The 21,939-nt window shown below is 37.4% G+C and overlaps 1 long non-coding RNA gene across 1 annotated transcript; it reads right to left on the reverse strand.

The window, feature by feature from the left end:
* Window positions 1–7,771: 7,771 nt before the first annotated feature.
* Window positions 7,772–20,020, reverse strand: LOC123379899. Its single transcript, XR_006584923.1, has 3 exons — window positions 17,621–20,020; window positions 13,942–14,034; window positions 7,772–12,522 (listed from the first exon to the last, which is right to left on the reverse strand). It is a non-coding gene; the product is annotated as an uncharacterized LOC123379899 (long non-coding RNA).
* Window positions 20,021–21,939: the final 1,919 nt, after the last annotated feature.

Genomic DNA, 21,939 nt, shown 5'->3' on the forward strand with positions numbered 1-21,939 from the left:
CTCCTTTGGCATTTCGGAGGGCAGCTTCCCAGCAAATTCCATGAAGCAATACTTCCCTATGGACAGTTTTCCAAGCACCTGGAAGGCGGCTTTCTGGCAACTTCAGCTGCCAATGTACCCCAGAGAACTTCATAATCCAGTGGGTCGTGGCCATAGCCATAACCACTCCATTGTAGGGGAGGAGTACCTCTTCCAGATTTCTTCCTCTGGACTTTGCCTCTCAGGCTTAGAGGTAATGGCTTCCCCTGTATCTATTCTTCTATTCTTCTTTAGTTTTTTTTGTGAGGCAAGTAATCTAGATTGGTTGCAGTTATTAATTCTCTATATTAAACTTTGTTACAATTATGTGATTCCTATCTGCTTATTGGACCCTGAATGACGACCCGGTTTTTAACTCAATAGTATCTCCCAATATGAGTATAGTTTTATACTTTTGTACTTGTACAATTTTGGAAACTATTTAGTTTCCAAAAAAAATTATGGACTAATAACGTACAAAATCTAAAACACTATCTTAAGAAAACATGATCCCACAGTTATTAAGTAGACATTCTTTTTAAAGTATCCACTTACTGCCAACATAAATATACCACTTAATAGAATAAATAGCATCAAACTAATTTGTTGATCTTTGCCATTGGAAAGAAAATTTCATTGAGTGGGAAATGCTGCTGAAACATCTGCACAGGTATTGATCAGTTAAAAAGCCAAACAAAATGAGATCAACTCTGTACTTTTAAAAAGAAGTAGATTTGTTTATGTTATTTTATATAATTTAAAATACCTCTGAAGGGGCGCCTGGGTGGCGCAGTCGGTTAAGCGTCCAACTTCAGCCAGGTCATGATCTTGAGGTCCGTGAGTTCGAGCCCCGCGTCGGGCTCTGGGCTGATGGCTCAGAGCCTGGAGCCTGTTTCCGATTCTGTGTCTCCCTCTCTCTCTGCCCCTCCCCCATTCATGCTCTGTCTCTCTCTGTCCCAAAAATAAATAAACGTTGAAAAAAAATTTTTTTTTTAAAAAATAATAAAAATAAATAAATAAAATACCTCTGAACCTGCCAGAATGGAACCCTGCCAACGCTCTTACTAATTGTAGACATTTTAAAGCACATGCAGCAAAGGAACTGGGATAATATTCAGAGATATTAAGGACAACTTTTGCCTTTAGCCAAATAAATATGTAGGTTAACATTTCTTCTCATAACTCCCCCATTAAGAGGTACCCTCCCTTCCTCTCCTCCAAGTGAAGAATACCATCAAGATGTCAGAACTTAGTTTTGTAACTTACTGTGGATTTAAGGCTATTATTTAGTTGCAAGCAACAGAAACTTCCAATGTCCAACTTAAGCAAGTATGAAATATATTTTAATTTTGGGGTAGCAGCTTACAATATTAGCAGGAAGTCAGGCTATGGAAAGAGTGAGGGTCAGTCTCAGGAAAGGCTTGGAACAAGAGCTTCTCTGGATGCTTCCAGGCAGCAAGCATCCTGTCAAGGACACCTGTGAGAGGAAATGAAGTCTGAACACTCTTCTGTCCTTAAGTCTCTCTACTCAAAAGTCAAAGTCCTCGGAATGGAAGCCCAGTTTCTCCAGCTAGTCATCTGCCCATTCCTTGTTTAGAAGAGAGAGCACTGTGATTTTCCTGTCTCACCAAAATGACACAAATTGGGAGAGTTAGTTAACTCAGTGGAAATTAGGATATTAGCTGAAGTAAAATGAAAAAATACTGTAAGCCCAAAAATCTTTTTTCACTATGCATGCCATTAAGGTTAAGTCTCTCATTCCTTAAGCACCACAGCTAATAGATAGGTGATAGATGAAATACACTCTGACAGCAACTGACTCCAATAGTTGGCAGTCTAGTTAATTTAGTTTCTTGTGGACTATCTGTGTTAAAAGAGGAAGATGATAACTCCAAAAAACCTTGAAGAGACAAACCTACTTTGCATTTCCTCATGCATGTTCCATCAAGCCAAAAATATCAGAGAAGATAATATAGCATCCATGGCTTCTGTCTTCTCCAAGAAGGAGCTCCATAAAGGAGCTCCAGTGACCATGTCACTTTTTTCACTGTCCGTAGGACTCACTCAAAAAAGATGCTCCAATAATCATGAAGAATCTCTGAGTATATTAGTTTCCTGCGACCACTGTAACAAGTTATCACAAACTTGGTGGCTTCAAACAACAGAAATTTATTCTTTTACATTGCTGGGGGCCAGAAGAACAATGTCAGTTTCTCTGGGCTGAAATCAAGGTATTGGCAAGTCTGTGCTTCCTCTAGCTCTTGAGGAGAATCCATTCCTTGTCTCTTCCAGCTGTTGGTGGTTGCTGGTATTCTTTTGCTGTGATCCTATCACGCCAATCTCTGCATCCACCTTTATGTGGGCCTCTCCTTTTCTTGTCTTCTCTTCTGTCTCAATTTCTTTCTTCCTCTCTCATAAGGACACTTGTGATTACAGCTAAAGTTCATTCAGATAATCCAGAATAATATCCAATGTCAAGATCCTTAATTTAAGCACAAATGCAAAGACTCTTTTCCTTTATAAGGTAACATTGGTATGTTCTAGGGATTAGGACCTAATATCTGTGGGTGGTCGTTATTCAGCCGACTACACTGGGCATCACCTAAAGAGCTTTGACTTTTGTCTAATAATGTAATAACTGAATGACTTTGGGCTGTTTTTCTTGGAAAGAGGAGAAATGTGTTCTATACCTGGAAAGAAAAAGATGGGCTATGAGCAGCTGCCCACTGGCATCTACAGGAAGCATGTGATTAGTATTTGTTCAATGAAAAATGAATGGAAATGACTGATATATGTCATTCTGGGCCAAAGATATTAGTAACCTAGGGTTCCTCCACAATAGTCTCTTCTTTTCTGCTGGTTGGATTAAGACCAAGAAAAGTGAATCATTGAGCCACAGAATAAAAGAACTGAGTCTCTCAATGAGTATATGGGAGAAAGGTATCTGCCAATATATCCCAAATAGGATGAATACAAAGAACTATACATTTGGAAATATCGTAGTGAAAATGCAAACACCAAACAAAGTTCTTAAACACATAAGAGAGAAAAGGCAGACTACCTACAAAGGCAAGATAGATTGAGTGATAACAGACAGATTAATGATGGAATGTTCAACAGTAACAAGGGAAGGCAGAAGATAATAGAAAGACAAAGTGTGAGAAGAAAATACATACCAACCAAGAATTGTGTATCCTGCCGAACTCTAGTACTAGAACAAGGGTGAAGTAAAGACATGTTAGAAATCAAAATCTTTGAATGTTTATCACCTAATGAGAGGAACTTCAAGTGTACTTCAATGAGAAGAAAATTGATGATAGAGTGACAGTTAGATCATAAGAAATATTGAACAAATAAAATGATTAATGTGTCTATAAATATAAAACAACTTGCCTGTACATGTTATTAATTATATCTAATTTTGAAAGTTAAAAAAAAAGGAATAGAACTAAACTACCCAGTAGTTAGAGCATTGGAGTTGCAAGACTACTGCATTTAAGTCAACTGCCAATTAAATTTGTACACTCTAAATTTAGATTCTATCTCCAGTTGCAAAAAAGACCTGGCTGATGACGTCAATTAAAAGAAATAATCATGAGACGCCTGGGTGGCTCAATGGGTTAAGCATCCGACTGTTGATTTCGGCTCAGGTCATGATCTCACTGTTGGTGAGCTCGAGCCCCTCCTTGGGATCTAGGCTGACAGTGCAGAGCCTGCTTTGGATTCTCTCTTTCTCTCCCTCTCTGTCTCTGCCCCTCCTCTGCTTTCTCTCTCTCTCTCTCTCTCTCTCTCTCTCTCTCTCTCTCTCTCTCTCATTTTCAAAATAAATACTTTATAAAAAATAAAATAAATAACCAAGAAAACTACTTACTGTTACAAAATACATTTATTTTCATTCAAGAAATTAATGAAACAAGCCATCAATCAAACAAGCCATGACAGCTGGAAGGGATTTACCACTTTTTATTTATTATTTGGCCAGTCTATTTCCTTTGGCTATTGTCTATTTCCAGCTGATCCTTTGTTCACAAGTATTCTGACTCGAAACAGAAGGAGGTAGTCATAATAACCTCACGTAACTGTCTGCAGCAAGATCAGTGCATTCCGGAGACAGGCAGGGAGTCCAGTGCTGTTCTTGTCTGTTGGATGTCAAACTAAGCATTTTATGTTAACTAGGGATTTGGGCATATTTGATATGTCTTGCATCTATTGTTTCAAATTAACATCAACCTTATCAGTGCCTTTATATTCAGAATAAATTCAATGTATAGAACAGATGTTACTTGTTTACAAATTTTCTATCAGGTACTTATCAGTATCAATTTTTTCAGAACTCAAGATTAATCAATCAGAAGGTTTCCATTAATTGTGGAGTAATGTTCTATCAGAGAATGCACCCTATAAGAAGCATATAGAAAATCTGGACTAATGCAAAAGGGCAACGGAGAGTGAACTGAAGCAGACAGAATTAGATGTGGAGTATACCCGCAAGGGAAGGTAGTGGAGCGATATGAAGTATGCACCTATTTCTATAACTTTTAGCCTAAAGTTAATTGTAGTCTTTGAGGCCATCCAGTGGTAGTGGGGGGCACTTGTAAAAAATCACACTATCTCTGGCTGAGAAAAGCCAGAAAACTGATAGCAGGAAAATACTACTGAAGTGAGAAAAGACTGAGAGGGAAAAAGACAGCAAAAGAACATAAAATCCATGTCTCTAACCTCTAAACAAATTCAAAATGGCCACCTCCCCTGAGGTACCCTGCTGTACAACTTCCAGGCATCTCAGCTTCTGTCTTCTAATTTGTGTCTTCTCCATTTAGCAAGACCACCATAGTCTGCTTGATTTCCTATTTGTGAGAGATTAAGGACTTCTTAGATCTTTCCTGGCCTGGACATACCACAGCTTTGCCCATGTGCTTGATCTTCTATATCCCCAGGACTATGTCACAGCTTTTTAAAACCCCATATGAACACCTTATTCTCTAAATTGTCTTTTGTTTTTGGGCCAGCCTCTTGTTTGCCACAACTGGTATGTCACCACCTCAGTGAGCTACCTGGATGTTAAAGAATTGTCACTGATTGTTTTTTAAAAATGCTCTGGGCATAGGACCACATAGCAAATTCTGAGTCAATTCAAATAAAAATAAGTCCTTTGAGGTGGGCTTTCCCAAGTAGCTAGCTGCCAGAGTGAAGTAGTAACAATTATCTGGGGATGAGGCTTCTTGGAGAGTACCAAACCCATTCTGCCCCCTTCAGAGGTTACGTAGACCCTGGTTTTCAAGGCTACGATAGAGCAGGAGGAGGGGACAGGAATAGGGCAGGTTAAAATGCCAAAGAGCTCATTCTTCTTACCAAGATTGTCATTTTTGATGAGTATACATTTCTTAGGTTGTACAGTCCTTTGATTAATATTGAGTGTTAAAAAAAAAAGTTGGTTTTGATCATTTTCTCTCATGTTCTCAAAGTTTTTATGGAGGAATATATTTTCGGAAGTTCTTACTCCACCATTCCAGAAGTGTTTTTTCTCCCATATATTTACTTTATATTTTGTTTGTCATTCTTTCTTACATTTCTAATTGCCATTTGAAATTTTCGATTTTGCCTTGGAACTCCTTGAACCTATTTATTACACTTATTGTAAAGTCCTTATATGACTTTTTCATGATCTAGATCTCCCATGTATCTTTTTCTAATGTTTTTCCCCCGTCATTTAAATTCAAGGTTATGTCTTCTTTTACGCTAGTTTTTGTTTTTATTTGCTTTGTCTGATTCAGCTTGCTTCCTATCATATAGAAAGTTAGAAGAGACCATATTCAGAGACATACTCTGAATGATGTATCTTTTATTTCTAGCAGGCAGCCCAGCTAAGGATGCCAGCAAGTCACGTTACTTAGCTAGTGCTCCAGTGCTTTCATGTAGCCACACGTACATTTTTGTTTGCAGATTTTTTTTTAATTCAAACAGGAATGACTGCTCTGAAGCAAATGATTATATCATTCGCAGAAATAAAAACTCCACTCAAAATTTTAGTTATTGACCTTAGGTTTCTGAATTGGGTTGGGAGAACTATTTTTGTTTGTTTTGCTTTTGTTTAGTTTTACCTCAAGGAAGAGTCATTTCCCACCAGGTTTATGGAATCCAAAAAAGAGAATGTTGGCGTCCTCATGCCACTGGAGACCACCCTGGTTAGAGTCAAATCTGGTGACCCACTCTCTTTGCGTGCGGTTCCCAGATTTGCATTCTACAAAGGTTTTCTTCCATTTTTAAGCAAAGGAAAGATTTGAGAACATTTGCACTAAAGGGAGAGACCAAAAAGATCATCTAAACATTGGCTGGTATATTAGTTTGCTAGGGCTGCAAAGTACTGTAACAAAGTACAATAATTTGAGTGGTTTAAAATGGAAATTTATTTTCTCATGTTTCTGGAGACTAGAAGTGCAAGAACAAGGTGTTGACAAGATTGGTTTCTTCTGAGTCTTCTCCCTGTGTCTTCACATGATCTTCCACGTCGACATATCTGTGTATAAATTTCTCCTTCTTATATGGTCACCAGTCATACTGAGCCAGGGCCCACTTTAATCACTGCATTCTCTCTTAGTTACTTCTTTAATAACTCTACTTACCAATAGTCATACTCTGAGGTAATGGGGAGTTAGAACCTCAACATGAATTTTAAGGAAATATAATTCAAGTATAATACCTGGTGTAATGGATCTTGGCTCTCAAGGAGAAAGATCATTACTTCCATACATTGGAGACCATTACAACTTAGGATCAAATCCATAGAGCTCCTATAGAGCCTTCAGAAAATGGCTCTTCAAACTACTAAATTCAGGGAGAAAGTCTAGAGACAACTTCCCCCTGGAAATGTCAATGGATTCTTATGGCTAAGTCCCTGAGACTGCCATACTTTTCTGCCCTTTCAAGGCCTGCGTGTTCAATATTTTCTTGAAAGTAATGAGATATCTCAGTATTTTTTGAAAACTATTTTTTTTTCCTGAGGGAGAAAAAGAGGGCACAAGTGAGTGAGGGGCAGAGAGAGAAAGAGAGAGAGAGAGAGAGAGAGAGAGCGAGAGAGAGAGAGAGAGAGAAGCAGGGGTCATCCGTGGCTTGTGTTTTACCCAAAGCAGGGCATAAGCTCACCCAATGGGGGGCTTGAACTCATGAACTGTGAGATCATGACCTGAGCCAAAGTCTGATGCTTAATGACTAAGCCACCTAGGTACCCTGAAAGCTATTTTTTTAACTTAAAACTATCTCATCTTAACTTTATAATTTCAGAAAATAGAAACTTAAAAATGCTTTAACTTCTTTAGCAGACTGTTAAAAATAAGTAAAATACTTATAACTTTTCAAAAGAATTTTATATAATTCCATTAAAGACTAACCCTATGGGGAGCATACATCTTCAGATTCCTTACTACTGAAGTATCACAAACATTAAATTAGCAAAATAATAGACCTCACACTGTAAACACCTCATTTCTAGGGCATAAGAATATTTCAAGGAGAAGTTAAATTTTTTTAACGTTTTATTTATCTTTGAGAGTGAGTGAGCGAGCGAGAGAGAGCTCAAGCGGGGGAGGGGCAGAGAGGGAGAAGGAGACACAGAATCAGAAGCAGACCCCAGGCTCTGAACTGTCAGCACAGAGCCTGATGCAGGGCTCAAACCCATGAACTGGGAGATCATGACCTGAGCTGAAGTCGGATGCTTAACCGACTGAGCCATCCAGGCACCCCAGGAAAGTTAATTTTTTAAATTTAAATAGTAGCACATTATTTAACATACATTTTCCAAACATCTACTATGTAGCTTTGCATAGTTTAAGACAGGCTTTGTGGTGGTTACGAAACAAACAAAATAAACCCCACTAATCCATGGGCCTATCTTCAAAGGGTATATAATCTAGTTGGGGAAACACTAAGAACATGAAATGTTACATGGAACACTGAGATTCATCCTTACACTGAGGCCGTACTATCCTCTGAATTAGTATGTATTATAATGCCAAAGAAAATGTAAGATTTATTAAAATGCAAGGAAAAATAAGACTACATTCAATTCAACTAGAAATAGGGGGATTTCCAGCAAGGTCAATCATTTATGATACAGATAGTTCAAAAGAGTAGCTAAAAGTAGAAAATATTTTGAGTGCAAAATAAAGGTTTTTAATGGTTATAATGATAGGCCCTACATTTCTGTTTCAATTCCAGAACAAGAATAGTTTCTTTTTTTTTATATGTCTAAGATATGGGAGTAAAGAAAAAGATCCCAGGAAAAAATGTTTAGAAACATTTTGTCCATCCTATTCTTCTGATTGATTGTGTAGCCTTGTATAACTCCAAAGAATAAGATAATAAAATGCTGTCACTTAGTACATACTGTTTTGTAAAAATGTGAATTAAAGATATATATCATAAGGGATTAAGGTGTTTATAATAGTGCCACCTTAGAAGAAAAAGTAAAACAGCTTTTAAAGTGAAAGTACATATATTTGAGCAAGTATATTAGCCTTTCTTCTTTTTCTACCCCATTAAAAAAAAAAATCCCTAAATACAGTATTATGACACCACCTACTGGGAATTTAGAAGACAACAATCACATTATTGCAGGGTAACTATCCCTTCTTCAGCTATAAGCGCTTTTAAAATAATTATCAATAAAGTGATCAAAAGGCCAGTATACACACATTGGTAAAGGCATAGAAAAATTTGACAAATTTGTTAGTAAATTTTCACATTAGGGGGGACCTCTAGTACAACCATTTCTTGTCACTTTTTTGAGTACTGTCAGCCAGGATGATCATACCTAGATGAACTAGTTTGGATTGAAGAAACTGACTATAGACATTTCAGAACACGCATTTATTAACCTGTAATGAAAGATAATTGCTTGTAAGAATTTGGTTCTATTTTTGCATCAATATAGTTGAGAAACCTAATCAAATCTAATTGGATAAACATGTGTCCCCGATTGCATTTTTCTGGAAGCTCACACTGAGGCAGAATTTGTGTGCAGAAAACAGATGATCACCTGTGGGAGTGATGGGGGAAGATAGGACTAGATAGAGAGAGAAGGCTAAGAGTGAGGGTCAAAGCCTTCGCCAATCCAGTGGGGGAACTCTGGAGCATACATGGCTCTGTACTGGGCCAAAATGGCATGACCTTTATACACTCCGTGCATCTGTGGGACCCCAGTGAGGGCAATGCCCTTGGATGAAGCAAGCACTCTGCACTGAGGCAGACCCTATAGGACCTGCCAGCAAGAAGTGCCCCCTACAAAGGGGATCTAGGCAGCTCCTCTCTGTTCCCACCTCAACACGGGATAACAAAGAGGTTCTAAAGATTATTTTAAGGCCATATTTATTGGAAGTTTTATCAGTCTGATAAATGTGATCACATCTTGCTATTTCAACCCTTCTATTTTCCAAAATTCTTCCTTTCCTAATGTATAATCGCCGTCAAAACGGAGGCAAATTCTTTTCCAGCGTCAATATCTGAAAGGACTCTTGATGCCAATTTCTGCAAATGTTTATATTTACCTCTTGGTCATGGATTATATAAAATCAATTTAAAAATCACGTTGCTCAGGGCCAACACTTTTCATTTTCTATTTTCAGTCCTTGTGGGTATAAATTGCTTGCCCCACAAAGGATTTGAATTTGCCACTGATGCCAGATTCCTGCTGCCACTATCAACCTGGCACCACTTCAAGGGGAAAACATTCACATCTTGAGGTTTTTCAGATCATGTATACAGTGTCAGGTCTAGACTCAAACCATATCCACAGATAAGGAGTTTGTGGCTGTGAATTTCTCCATCCATCCAGAGTAAAGGATGAAAAAGACATGTTTCTTTACCACCTTCCTTGGGGAGAAGCTTTTCCCCCTTTTCCTAATGCTTTTCCTTTTTCCTCGGCTTTACGCTCCCTCCCCTGCTTACTGGCTTGAATTAAGTTTCATGGGCCCAAGGATCCAATTTGTGGTGGGAGGAGGAGCTTTTCAATTAAAAAAAAAAAAAAAGGTAAAATTATGTAGAAAAGTTAATATTTACTGGAATAGGAAAAGGAATAGCAAAAACTATAAAAAATATGACACATACTAACCAATATAATTAAATCCGGTCATCTCAATAATATTTTTTCTGACTTTTTGGCCACATGTCTTCACATGTTAATGATTTTGTAATATTTTCTATAGGGAGACTAGGAAAGTAATTTAGTCTTCCTTTTGGCATAGTTGATCAGAACTATGATCCAGGCTCACATGATTCTTGGCCATTAAAAATATTCCTCACTCTCTTCCCAGCCTGAGGGATGCATTAAAACTGTCCTAATCTTGTATCCAGTATTGTAAGTATCTTGTTAATCAGAGTCCTTTCTAGCTGCACAGTACCTGCTGAATTCTTGAAGCCATTCCATCATGCCTTCTGTCCCCACCACTCCACTCAGATAATCCTTGTCAAGATAACTCACCCTTCTGTCCCCATTTTACTCAGAAAAACTTATAGGTGGCCAGTTCCTACTTGTAGAAAAACTATTCTTAGACTAAGAGACATAAGACTTTCCTACTTCACTTCATATTCTTCTCTATTTCCTGTGCTGGTTTTCTCTCAAATATAGCACCTTTTATGCTCCTCAAAAGTCAGCCCTGGGCCCTCCTCTTTTCTCTCTATATCATCTTATTACATATCATGGAAATTCCTTTGGCTTTAACTGCATCTCAGAGCTGATTCTCATATTAATATCTCTGAGTGATAATTCTGCTCCAATTCTAAACTTATATACACACAGAAAATGAAAACATATCAGATCATATGAAATTGGAAGCAAGTCTCCCCAGTGTCTTTTTTCAACCATACATCACTCCTCCCTCCTTGAAGTAGCCATTATCCTGACTTAATGGTAATCCTTTTCTTATCTTTTAATTTTACTATTCATGAATGAATTCCTATATATGTGATTTTACCCAGGGTATTTTTGAACATTAAAAAATAGAATGATACTATATATGATTTTGTCTTGCTTCTTTCACTCAGTGTTATCACAAAAGAGTCACCTATGCTGAAAAAGATAGCTGTCATTTGCTCCTTTTTGTTGCTGTATAATATTCCATTTTGGGAATATACTACAATGTATCAGTTTCCTGTTGATGGGTATTTGGGTTGTTTCTAGTATGAATAGCTTTTAAGAAAATTTTTGTATGTGTAAACTGATACACATATACCCAATCATCTTTAGGAAAAATACTTAGGAATTACTGAATAATGTACTTATAACTCTAGACGTTTTAAAATAATACCAAATATTAAAATGTTTTCCAGAATGGTTGCACTAATTCACACACCCACCAGCATAATTTGAGTGATCCTATTGCTACATACACATCCCAACATTTGGTAGTGCCAAAAGTTAACTTTTTTTTTTGCCAATCTTGTGGGTGTTTGGTGCGATCTTGTGGTTTTAATTTGTATTTTCCTGATTATTGAGGTGGAGCACTTTTCCATGTGTATCAGTCATTTAGATTTTTTTTTTTGTAAAGACCCTGTTCAAGTCTACTTTTTTATTGAATTCTCAAGCATTCTTGTATAATAGATATTGTATGTATGAACACACACACACACACACACACACACACACACACACAGCCACCCACCACATTTGCTTTGTGGCTATGTGTTTCTTACATGCCTTCATCATAGCCAGAAGTGTGTCAACTGTTAAAGTTGTAAGTCCATTTCCTAGAATCTCCTTTTCTATACGGCTGCTAGTTAGCATTGGTCAAAAGAATCACAATATTGGGAAAGTAGAAGAACTAGCTTTTATTCTCAAAGGCTATTGGTTAGATGTGGTGACTAACACATGGAGAGGTGCCAACACATTCTAGTTTGTATCTGCTCTTCTCCACTCTACACCCAGCTCTTTGACTGCTAACTCTGTTGACTATCAGTTGCCCCAGGCCCATCATCATAGTAGAGGTGGTAGTTAAACAAGCACACCTTCTCATAGATCGGCCTGTGAGCTTTCTCTTTAAGACCCTGCTGTAGCAGCTGGGTATGATTGGCTTCCCAGGTTGACTGGTCAGTGACACCTTCCCTAATTTCCCAACTAGAATTTCACCTCCCAGATCCTTCCACAATTGTGTAGTTTTAATCATCATAAGTATCTTCTCTCATAACTCATAGCAGTTCTGCTTCCCTTGTTCAACCTCGTAAGTGTAGTTAGTTATTGATATCAAAAGTGGCTCCAGGGTCACAGAATCTTCAGCATGACAATCTCTATTATCTCTAATCTGATTAAAGTGAATTCATGTTGCTTATCATAAAGGCACTGGTATGAAGGGGACACTGATAGTCCACTGATTGCAACCTCAAAGTTGTGACTTAAATTATCACCTGAAATCACTTACGGTTAAATGACTCCAGAAGGCAAGACTTTGACTTGAAAGTAAGTGGCTGCTGCCATATTTCAGTGGAACTGGAGTGTAAGGGTTACTCTGAAGTGCACTAAAGAATTTGAAGAAAGAAAATGATGAGCTCCAGACTTTATCCTCAAAGTCTGGATAAAGGACAAGAAAGCTTCTGCAGTGACCCTAAAGGAAACCCTTGTCTCCTGTAGCCTCAAGGCTGTTTCTAAAACCATACCCAAAGTTTAATTCTGTGGGTGGCACAGAATTAAAAAGCAAGTTGAATTCACAGTTCTCTTATGTTAAAGTTAGGTAATTGATTGGGGAAGAGTGGGACCCTAAAAATTGAAATGGGGACACACGAGCAGTTTCCAAAGAAGCTGAGGACCTTGAACCCTAAGTTCTGCTAAATAAGGGCAGCTTCCCTCCCCTGTCTGAGCCTAGATATCCCTTGCTTGGAGAACCTGTAATGGTCTCCTCTGAGGTAGGGAACTGCTGATGTCTTTCAATATTTTCACACTCACTACCTCTCACAGCTTACAGGTCTACAATCAGACTCAAGTCCCAGTAGGCTCCAGCGTTCGACTATGGAGTGTGACCTAAGAGGAGACATCATATATAAAAGTAATGCAAAACTTTGTCAATTTATATTGAGAGAAATCTAAGGACTATGTGTGAAATGGGTATTTAATCAGAGTGAGGGGATGTACTGTTGGATTGGGCAGAATCTATAGATATGAAGCACTAAGTAGAGACTTTGGATTCAATTCTTGGCTATGATGTCTAGGAGCAGCTGTAAGAGTTTTCTTGATTTGTTGCCTGAAACTTGGACCCACACATGGCCAACACTTAACAAAGTTGAGATGGCAGAACTCGCTTGGTTTATCATAAATGGAATTGCCCAAAAGTTTAGGGAGACTGAAATACTGGAGTAGATTTATTATGTAAGACCTGCTCACTCACCTACTATGTCACTGGAGAGTCCAGAAAACACTCCATTTATTAAATCTTTGGAAAACATATTAATGAAGTCATCACCAACATTCTTGGAGAACTCTTGTGGTTATTCTCTGTGCATCAGAAATGACAATAGGAAATGCTGCCCTCAAAATAGGTTCCCAGAACTCAATGTGATCACAAGACAGGTAGGGGTCCTGTAGCATCACTGAAGCAGCAGAGACAAGGTGGTCATGGTTACTTTAATGACAGCACAGCCAAAGTAACTGGAAGGTGTGATCATGGCAACATCTAATTGTTATGATGCCATAGGAGGGAAATAGCTAAGTAGCCAATTAAACTACTTTAGAAAGGACTATAAATCTGTTGAATGGGAGTTTGACTTGAATCACCAAAATGAAGAGTCATGGGCCCTCAGCCAATTCCAAAATGTGAAGATGGTCCCAGAGCCACATGAATGAAGGTGAGACTTAGTCCCCTTACGAAATTTTCCAATTTGTGTGGCAGAAATATCCATAATAAAAGTCATAACCTTCCCCTAAAGGAACTTGTGTCCACTTACCGAGGTGACTGTGCATTGGAGGAAAGGATATAATCAAGAACTTCAGGTATAATGGACACCATATCTTCACTAATTCCTGGAGATGCAGGAATGCTGTTATGGTACCGGGAAGAGTAGGAATTTATGATTAATAAGAGTTTGGGGTTAGGTCCATCTTAATGGAATTCTACTCCCAGCAGCTTTTTCCCCAGGATGATTTCTGTCCTTATGAAATACAGTTTTGCTTTTGACCATTTTTTACTTTCCTTGAGGGTTATACTGCCCTACCCGCCTCTGACTTCTTGCAACCCCATAGTGCCCATGGCTTTTGTATTCATCAACCCCATAGAGCCCATGGCTCCATTGAAGCAGATGGAGCCTTCTCTCTGTTTTTTTAGTTGTTCTCAGATCTACTTGGAGAAGATTCCAGGCTGGGGATCTTCTTACTTTATGGATATTTATTCGTAATTCGTTTTCTGGAGGTCTTAAGACACAGAATTTCCCTTTTTTTCTTTATTCTACTAACTCCTCACATCTGCAAAACCTGCCAAAGTTTTGCCAAAATATTTTGGTTCCCCAGTTTGGCTCAATTGATTTGTATTTTGTAATTTATGAGAATGCCTTGTCACTTATTTTTGTTGAAAATGTTGTCTGTTGGTTTTTCTTTAGCTATCTGTTGATTTTTTAATGATAAACATCTGGGAACATTTCAGAAAGTATGTCATGCTTATCTTACTCAAACCATAAATTTATTATTTACATCATTTTATTATTGCATTTCATCCTCCACATTGCAAATATTCTCCCCTCCCCCCCCCCCCCCACATTGCCCTGTCTTTTTAGTCTTAGGGAATCTTTTGATGATAGAATTCTTAATCTAATGTAATTAAATTTATCAAAAATTTCCTTCATGTTTTTCTGTTGAGAAATCCATTGTTATTCCAAGATCTTAAAAATATTCCTTCCTATGCTATCTTCTAAAAGATTTATAGACTTTTGTGATTTAGCCATCATGGAAAAGTTGGTAACAGAATAACTTTCCTGCCGTCAATAACCCTAAAACTGGACATAACGAAACAACTCATTTCACTGTTTGGACAATAGACAGTATAAGGTGGCAGTAACTGAGGGCAGTGAAGCACACCAGGTAAGCTTTCTTTTTGGAGACATTTTCAAAATACGGGGTAAAGAAAATGCAACCCAAGCAAAGAGCAGTGTCTTCTTGTGAAATTTCCAGTATTACTGAAAGCATACTAACATTCCAAACTGTTAAGCTTACACAATTTTTATTTTTCAAAGAAATGAAATTACTTCTTTGAAAAATGATCCTTATTTTTAAAATAAAAGAAAAAAATTTAGTGTTTGCTAACCCAAATTTTAAGTTAATTTTATGTGTTGGGTGGAAGTGTGAGTACCACATAATTTTTATAATTACTATAAGGAGTAGGGGCTGTTATGATTAGTACTTTATTTCAAGACTCAGGCTGATGATTTATGCACACCAGCTTCCAAAAGAAGGACCAGGCAAAAATCTAGCTATTTTTCACTTAAAAGAGATTATATATTTTTTTGTTAACATCAATGTTATGTTGATATTCTACCATTTTAAAATATTATAAATTTTTTACCATTTCAATTTCTAATATGATAAATATCAATAGATATAACTTGTGCAAATAACAGCTTTTTTAGGTCCTCAAAAATCTTCAAGTGTGAAGAGGTCCTGAAACCAAAAAGTCTGAGCATGGTAATTCCATTCCAAAATATTCAGTTAGAAAACTTTTTTTTTTTAAGTTGGAAAGAGAAGCTCATTCATAAAAACATTAAAACTCCAACTGAGGGACATATGAACCTAATGAAAGGACAAATAATATTCTTGGATAATAAGATTCACAATTGTGAAGGCACCATGATTTCTCTATATGTCAATTTATGTAGGTCAAAGTAATTACAATCAAAATGCCAATAGGATTTTTAATTTTTTAATGTTTATTTTTGAGAGAGAGAGAGAGAGAGAGAGAGAGAGAGAGAGAAAGAGAGAGAGAGGGAGACAGGCAGAGCTTGAGCGGGAAAGGGGCAGAGAGAGGGAGACAGACTCCAAAGCAGGCACCAGGCTCTGAGCTGTCAGAACACAGCCCGATGTAGGGCTCGAAAACCACAGACCACAAGATCATGACCTGAGCCGAAGCAGTATTAAGGATGTATGTGTTGGGGAGTAACACTTAATGTGTTAGATAGGAAAACACTTATTAGTTATAAAATATTTTAAATCAATGTTAAAACAACAGTAATTAAATTAGTAATGATAGTTGAATAGACAAAAACATAAATTGAACTGTTTATAAATATCAAATATAAAAATTTATTATCTAGTGGAGATTACATTTTAGATCAGTAAGGGAAAAGAGGAATTATTTTATAAATGGTATTAGACAACTAGATAATCTTGTTAGAAATTTGTGAATCTTTACCTCACTCCTTAAATTAATATAATTTCCAAATACATTAGGAACCGACAAAAAAAATCATAAAAATATCAGAAGAAAACATAGATGAGTATTTTTATAATCTTGGACAGGGAAAATTCTTTCTAGACACGATATCAAAGGTAGAAATTATAAAGTAGGTTGTCAACAGATTTGATTACATAAAAATAAAAAGTCATAAAACAATATTATAAGTTTAAAATAAATGAGGATAATTTTTGCAATGTTTATAAAAAGAATTAATGATTCCTAACATAAGCTACTATAAATTCAGCCACGATCATCCCCCTACAAGTGCAGAGTATAAGCAGTTAACTACACGGTAAATACAAGCAGCTATCAACATATTAAAATATGTTCACTCTCACTAAAAAATACAATAAATTTTACTGAAAAATATTAAAAACTGATAATATTCTATGTTGCCGAGCCTGTGAAAACACACTCTCACGTTCTAGTGGTGGCAGTATAATATGAAATAGTTTTGGTGAAGGCCAGTTTGACAAATTGGCTCAAAAATTTAAACTTGTACAGTCAATAACTCAGAAATTGTACATCTAGAAATCTAGGAGAAAGGCACAAGGCATGAAAACAATATTAGTATATACACAGACATAAGTAGCAGCCTATATTTTATGTCCATGAATAAGTAATAGCTCATTTTCCTTGTAATCAAATACTGTAGAACAGAGATCTATACATACATTCTTGAAAAAGTATGTGTACTTATAAAGTTTTTCATGAAAATCATTTAAGTATATTTGTGTGTGTATATATGTACATCCATAGTGATGTGCAGGATTAACATAAAAATGTTAACAGTGTCTCATTTCAGGTAGATGGGTTTGGGTGAATTACTACTTTTGTCTTATTAAGTTTATTTTGTTTTATGTATATACACCTGGCAGATTGTGTGGTATGTGGCATGCATGCAATTAAAAAAAAAAAAAAAAAAAAGGAAGGAAGGAAGGAAGGGTGAATGAATAGTTGGGAGTGAATTTCTTCCACTACTGACTTTTAAAACAAAGCATAAATAGATCACTTAAATGTTTCATTTGATGGAAAAGAGCAACATGATTCAAATCAGATTTAGTGCATTTTATTCTTGAGGTCCCAGAGACAGTCTACAAATACATACCTGAATATTTAGCATTTTAGGGATTAACATCTTTGGCTAAAAAGGGATTTTTAAAAGGAAGCTAGTTTTTCTTTACCTATTATCTCTCAGCTCCAATTCCACCCTTCAATCCTTGATACTGGGGCTGGGACTCCACAAACTGTATTCTCCTGACCCCCTTGACTGCTGCAGGCCATTTAGGTTCTGCCAGTAAGTACTAGGGGGAAAGTAGAAGGTAAGAGGAAAACAAGATTTACTTTTTTATCTTTGCTTGCCAATCCTACTGTGTTGACCTAATGTCAGTTGATTCCAGTCTTCAACTACTTTCAGAACTTCTGGAACTATCTTCACTGCATACCTTAGAAGTAGCAAGAACAGTTAAGTGGTGAACTGTCTCAGACATTTGTGCACCAAGTCCACAAGTACCCCTATTTTGGAGCTCCAAGGTTCTGGTAACCCCATCTTCTCCCCTTTTGTTTCCTCACTCCTGGAAACAGTGGCTACGTCCTGTAGGTAGGATCTCTGGGTCGTCCCCTATGCCTCTACAACATCTCCTCTGTTGAAATACCTACTGTGGGCTTTCCTAGTTGAACACATGCTGTTAGAGGTGCTATCTGAAAAGCAGGTGCCATAAAGTGGTTAATGGCAAGATAAAGATAAAAAGACATAAATGTTAAAGATGGACTTTCTCAAGCTAACACACTTTACAGGTGCTTGAATGTTCTCGTGTTGTCAATAAAGGAAAATGTCCACATCAGCAAGGATCTTGGGCATTTCTGTCCAATACAACTTTCTGTGGTAATGGAAATGTTCTAAAGCATGTTGTCCAATTTAGAGCAATGTGGCTAGTATGACTAAGTAATTTTAACTTTATTTTGATTAAATAGCTGTAAGTAGCTAGTGGTTATCATATCAAAAAATGCAGGTCAAAGATGGCTGCAGGGCCAGAGAACTGCAAGACTGCACCTCTAGTGAGTTGCCAGATAATTTAACAGGTGCTGAGGAAACAAAACCAGGATGTTATTTCTCTCTAAAGGAGCTCTGTCCAGCAATGGCAGACAGACATGTAAAACTTCTTTGAAAGATTGCTCTGCAAACAGTATAGAAGATTAACTGTAGGGGCAAGATCAAAGACAGAGAGGCCAGTGTATCATCTGTATTTGAATGAATGAATGAATGAATGAATTATAGTATAATACTATAATACTACACTATACTATAAGAGAATCAGGTTTGGCAAGAAGTGATGAATTCACTGTGGCATGTGCAAAGTTTGAAGTGCCAGGGAACTATCCAAGCCTGTATGTTAACCAGACAATTGGAAACATATATGGGTCTAAAATGTACAAAGCTGGTTTGGTTAGAAATTAGAGATACAGACTTGTGAATCATCAGCACGTAGGCAGTAAAAGAAGACAAACCAGTAGATAAAACCATCCAGAAAAGGTGAAGACTTAGAAGGGGGCCAAGTACAGAACCTTGACAGCACTCACATTTAAGGAGTAAGAAAAAAAGGAAACGCAGGTAGGAATGAGAGTAGCCCAAAGAAGCCTGTCTCAGGAAGGCAGATTCTGAAAATCAGCAGTAACCAACAGTGACAAATTATAAAAAGGAATGACAATTATTTTTTTAATGTTTATTTTCAGAAAGAGAGGGAACATGCGTGTGAGTGGGGAAGGGGCAGAGAGAGAGAGAGAGAGAGAGAGAGATGGAATCCCTGTCAGCGCAGAGCCTGACACAGGGCTGGGAACTCATGACAAACCGTGAGATCATGACCTGAGCTGAAATCAAGACTCAGACTCTGACTGAGCCACCCAGGTGCCCATGGGCTGACAATTATCGAACATTTACTATGTGGCTGCCATTTTCCAAGAGTTTTATATACAGAAAACCATTTACACTTTTAAGAGAATCCTATAAGGTAGGTTATACTGTAATCCCATTTTATAGATGAAGAAATATAGTAAGGCATAGAAAAGTTCAAGAGTAACAGCTGTACAATAGTTGGCCCAGTATCCAGACCTGGCAGTCTAGTTCTAGAGCCTGCAGTCTTAACCACTTAGAAAAGAGAGAGAAGTTCAGAAAGTTGTGACTGAAAAACATTTGAGCATAGCTTTGGCTAGAGCACATACAAAAATGGGCATGCTCTATGGCTGAGGGGACCATCAGCAAATTTAAATCCCTTGCCTTTTCATGTGACATACAAGAATGCAAAAAGCAAATTTTTCCACCCTACTTTAGCTAGACTCAGTCTCTAAAATAAGGGCAGAGCTCATTCTTAGAAAAATGAAGTTGGGGAAACACCTACCAAATGTTCTCAAACTAGTTCTCACTTTAAAAGTCTCTTAAGAATCTGATAGATATGACCTAGAAACCTTTTTTACTTTTATTTATTTATTTTAACGTTTATTTTTGAGAGACAGAGAGAGACAGCATGAGCATGGGAGGGGCAGAAAGAGAGAGAGACACAGAATCCGAAGCAGACTCCAGGCTCTGAGCTATCAGCACAGAGCCTGACGTGGGGTTCGAACCCACCAACTGTGAGATCATGACCCAAGCTGAAGTCAGACACGCAACCGACTGAGCCACCCAGGCGCCTCTAGAAACCTTTTTAAAAGAACACTTCTCATATGCTTCTGATGCACAATCAGGATTAAGAATACTAGACTCGCTCTGAATTACTGAAAAAGTAAGAACCATTTGATAAAGGAAAAACTGTGCAGGCTGTGGGCTGCTGTAAGGCCAAGAGTGAGCTTTTTTTAATTCTACAGAAGAGCAAATATGCCCCCCCCATGATGTACTTTCAACCATATAAATTCATTTTACATTTTATATATTTTTTGTATTTTATATTTTTCTCATAACACTGGGTTATCAATATCCATTTCCTTATTACATCTTGGTTACCTAATAATAATTAAGTGTAAATGTACAGTTACAGAGGTTAAAAGTTGAAGGGTATCATACCCAATAGCCCCATTTTCTTGGTAAGGCAAAGGAAAAATCATCCTGTTTTACTGGAGCTGGCATTGAATAGGAGGTTGAGAATGGTAGTGGTTTGAAACAGCCATTGGGAAAAACCGTATATAGAATGAACAGGGTATTTGAAATTCCGATGTATATACATGTATGTATTCAACTCTGTATACAGTTCCCTCAATCAGGACTCAAATACTTTTATTATTAGGGTCACATTATTTATTATTTTATTATTGCCATTTCTAAAAAGCCCACTAGAAAAAGAAGGAACTGGAGGCCAGAAATACAGGAGTGGGGAGGAAAAAGGCCTATATAATAGATGACCTTCTCTCTTTCTGCTCCCCTCAAAAACTCCACACTTATGTGTATATACTGCATAACACTGTCCAAACATGGAAAAATATGTGGCCACAATGGCTGACAGTAGTTAACTTCCAGGCTGGGGGTGGAATGGGGGATGGAAAAGGGAAGTCGAGTAGGTAAGAATAAAACACTAGCAAAACAGAAACCAGATCCATGGTATAAATTTAGGTGAAAATGATGAATAAAACCCCACATAATAAAGGGCAAATCAACATGGAGTATTGCATTCTTTCAACAAAGATTTGTTCAATGAAAATACACTGAACTGAATAGATGAATGCATTGTGAGCAATTCTTAACTTGGTTTCTTATAACTTCAAAATAGTTTTTAGGATATGGTGAAAGTAAAAGAAAACAGTAAGTAGATCTAAGAGCAGAGCCATAGATATTTGCATCATAATCTTGAGGTTAAAGGGAAGAGGCTAACAATCATACTTCTGCGTCTGGAAAGGAGGTATATATAAACTGGGCCATCATATTCTGTGGACTGAATCGTGTCACCAACCTCCAAAATCATATGTTGGAGCCGCTACCCTCAATGCAACTGTATTTGGAAATAAGACTTTTAAAGAAGACTGAATGAGGTCGATGAGGTTGTAAGGATGGCACCCTCATCCAGTAGGACTGGTGTCCTTATAAGAGGAAGAGACACCAAAGATGTGTATGTGCATAGAGCAAAAGCCACGTAAGGACACAGCAAGAAGGCTGTCTGTAAGCCAAAGAGAGAAGCCTCTAGAGAAACTAAATGTGCCTACACATTGATCTTACATTTCTAGACTCCAGAACAGTGAGAAAATAGATTTGTTTTATAAACTACCCACCAAGTTTGTACTGCTTTATTATGGCAGCCCTGAGACTAATTTACATACTCTGGATGAAGTTATCATGGGTATAACAAATGATATTTGATCTTGTTAATGATGTAAAAAAAATTAAAAAAAATGATTACACAGGGGATCCCTACTCACTGCCTCCAAGCACCTGTGTGACTACACTTTTGGGGGAAGACAAAGACACTGAACTCTGGAGAATTAGGTATAGGAGGAAAAAGTCCACCTTAGTCTCAATTAATAT

Source organism: Felis catus, chromosome C2, assembly GCF_018350175.1.
Source record: "Felis catus isolate Fca126 chromosome C2, F.catus_Fca126_mat1.0, whole genome shotgun sequence".
Taxonomy (NCBI): Eukaryota; Metazoa; Chordata; class Mammalia; order Carnivora; family Felidae; genus Felis; species Felis catus.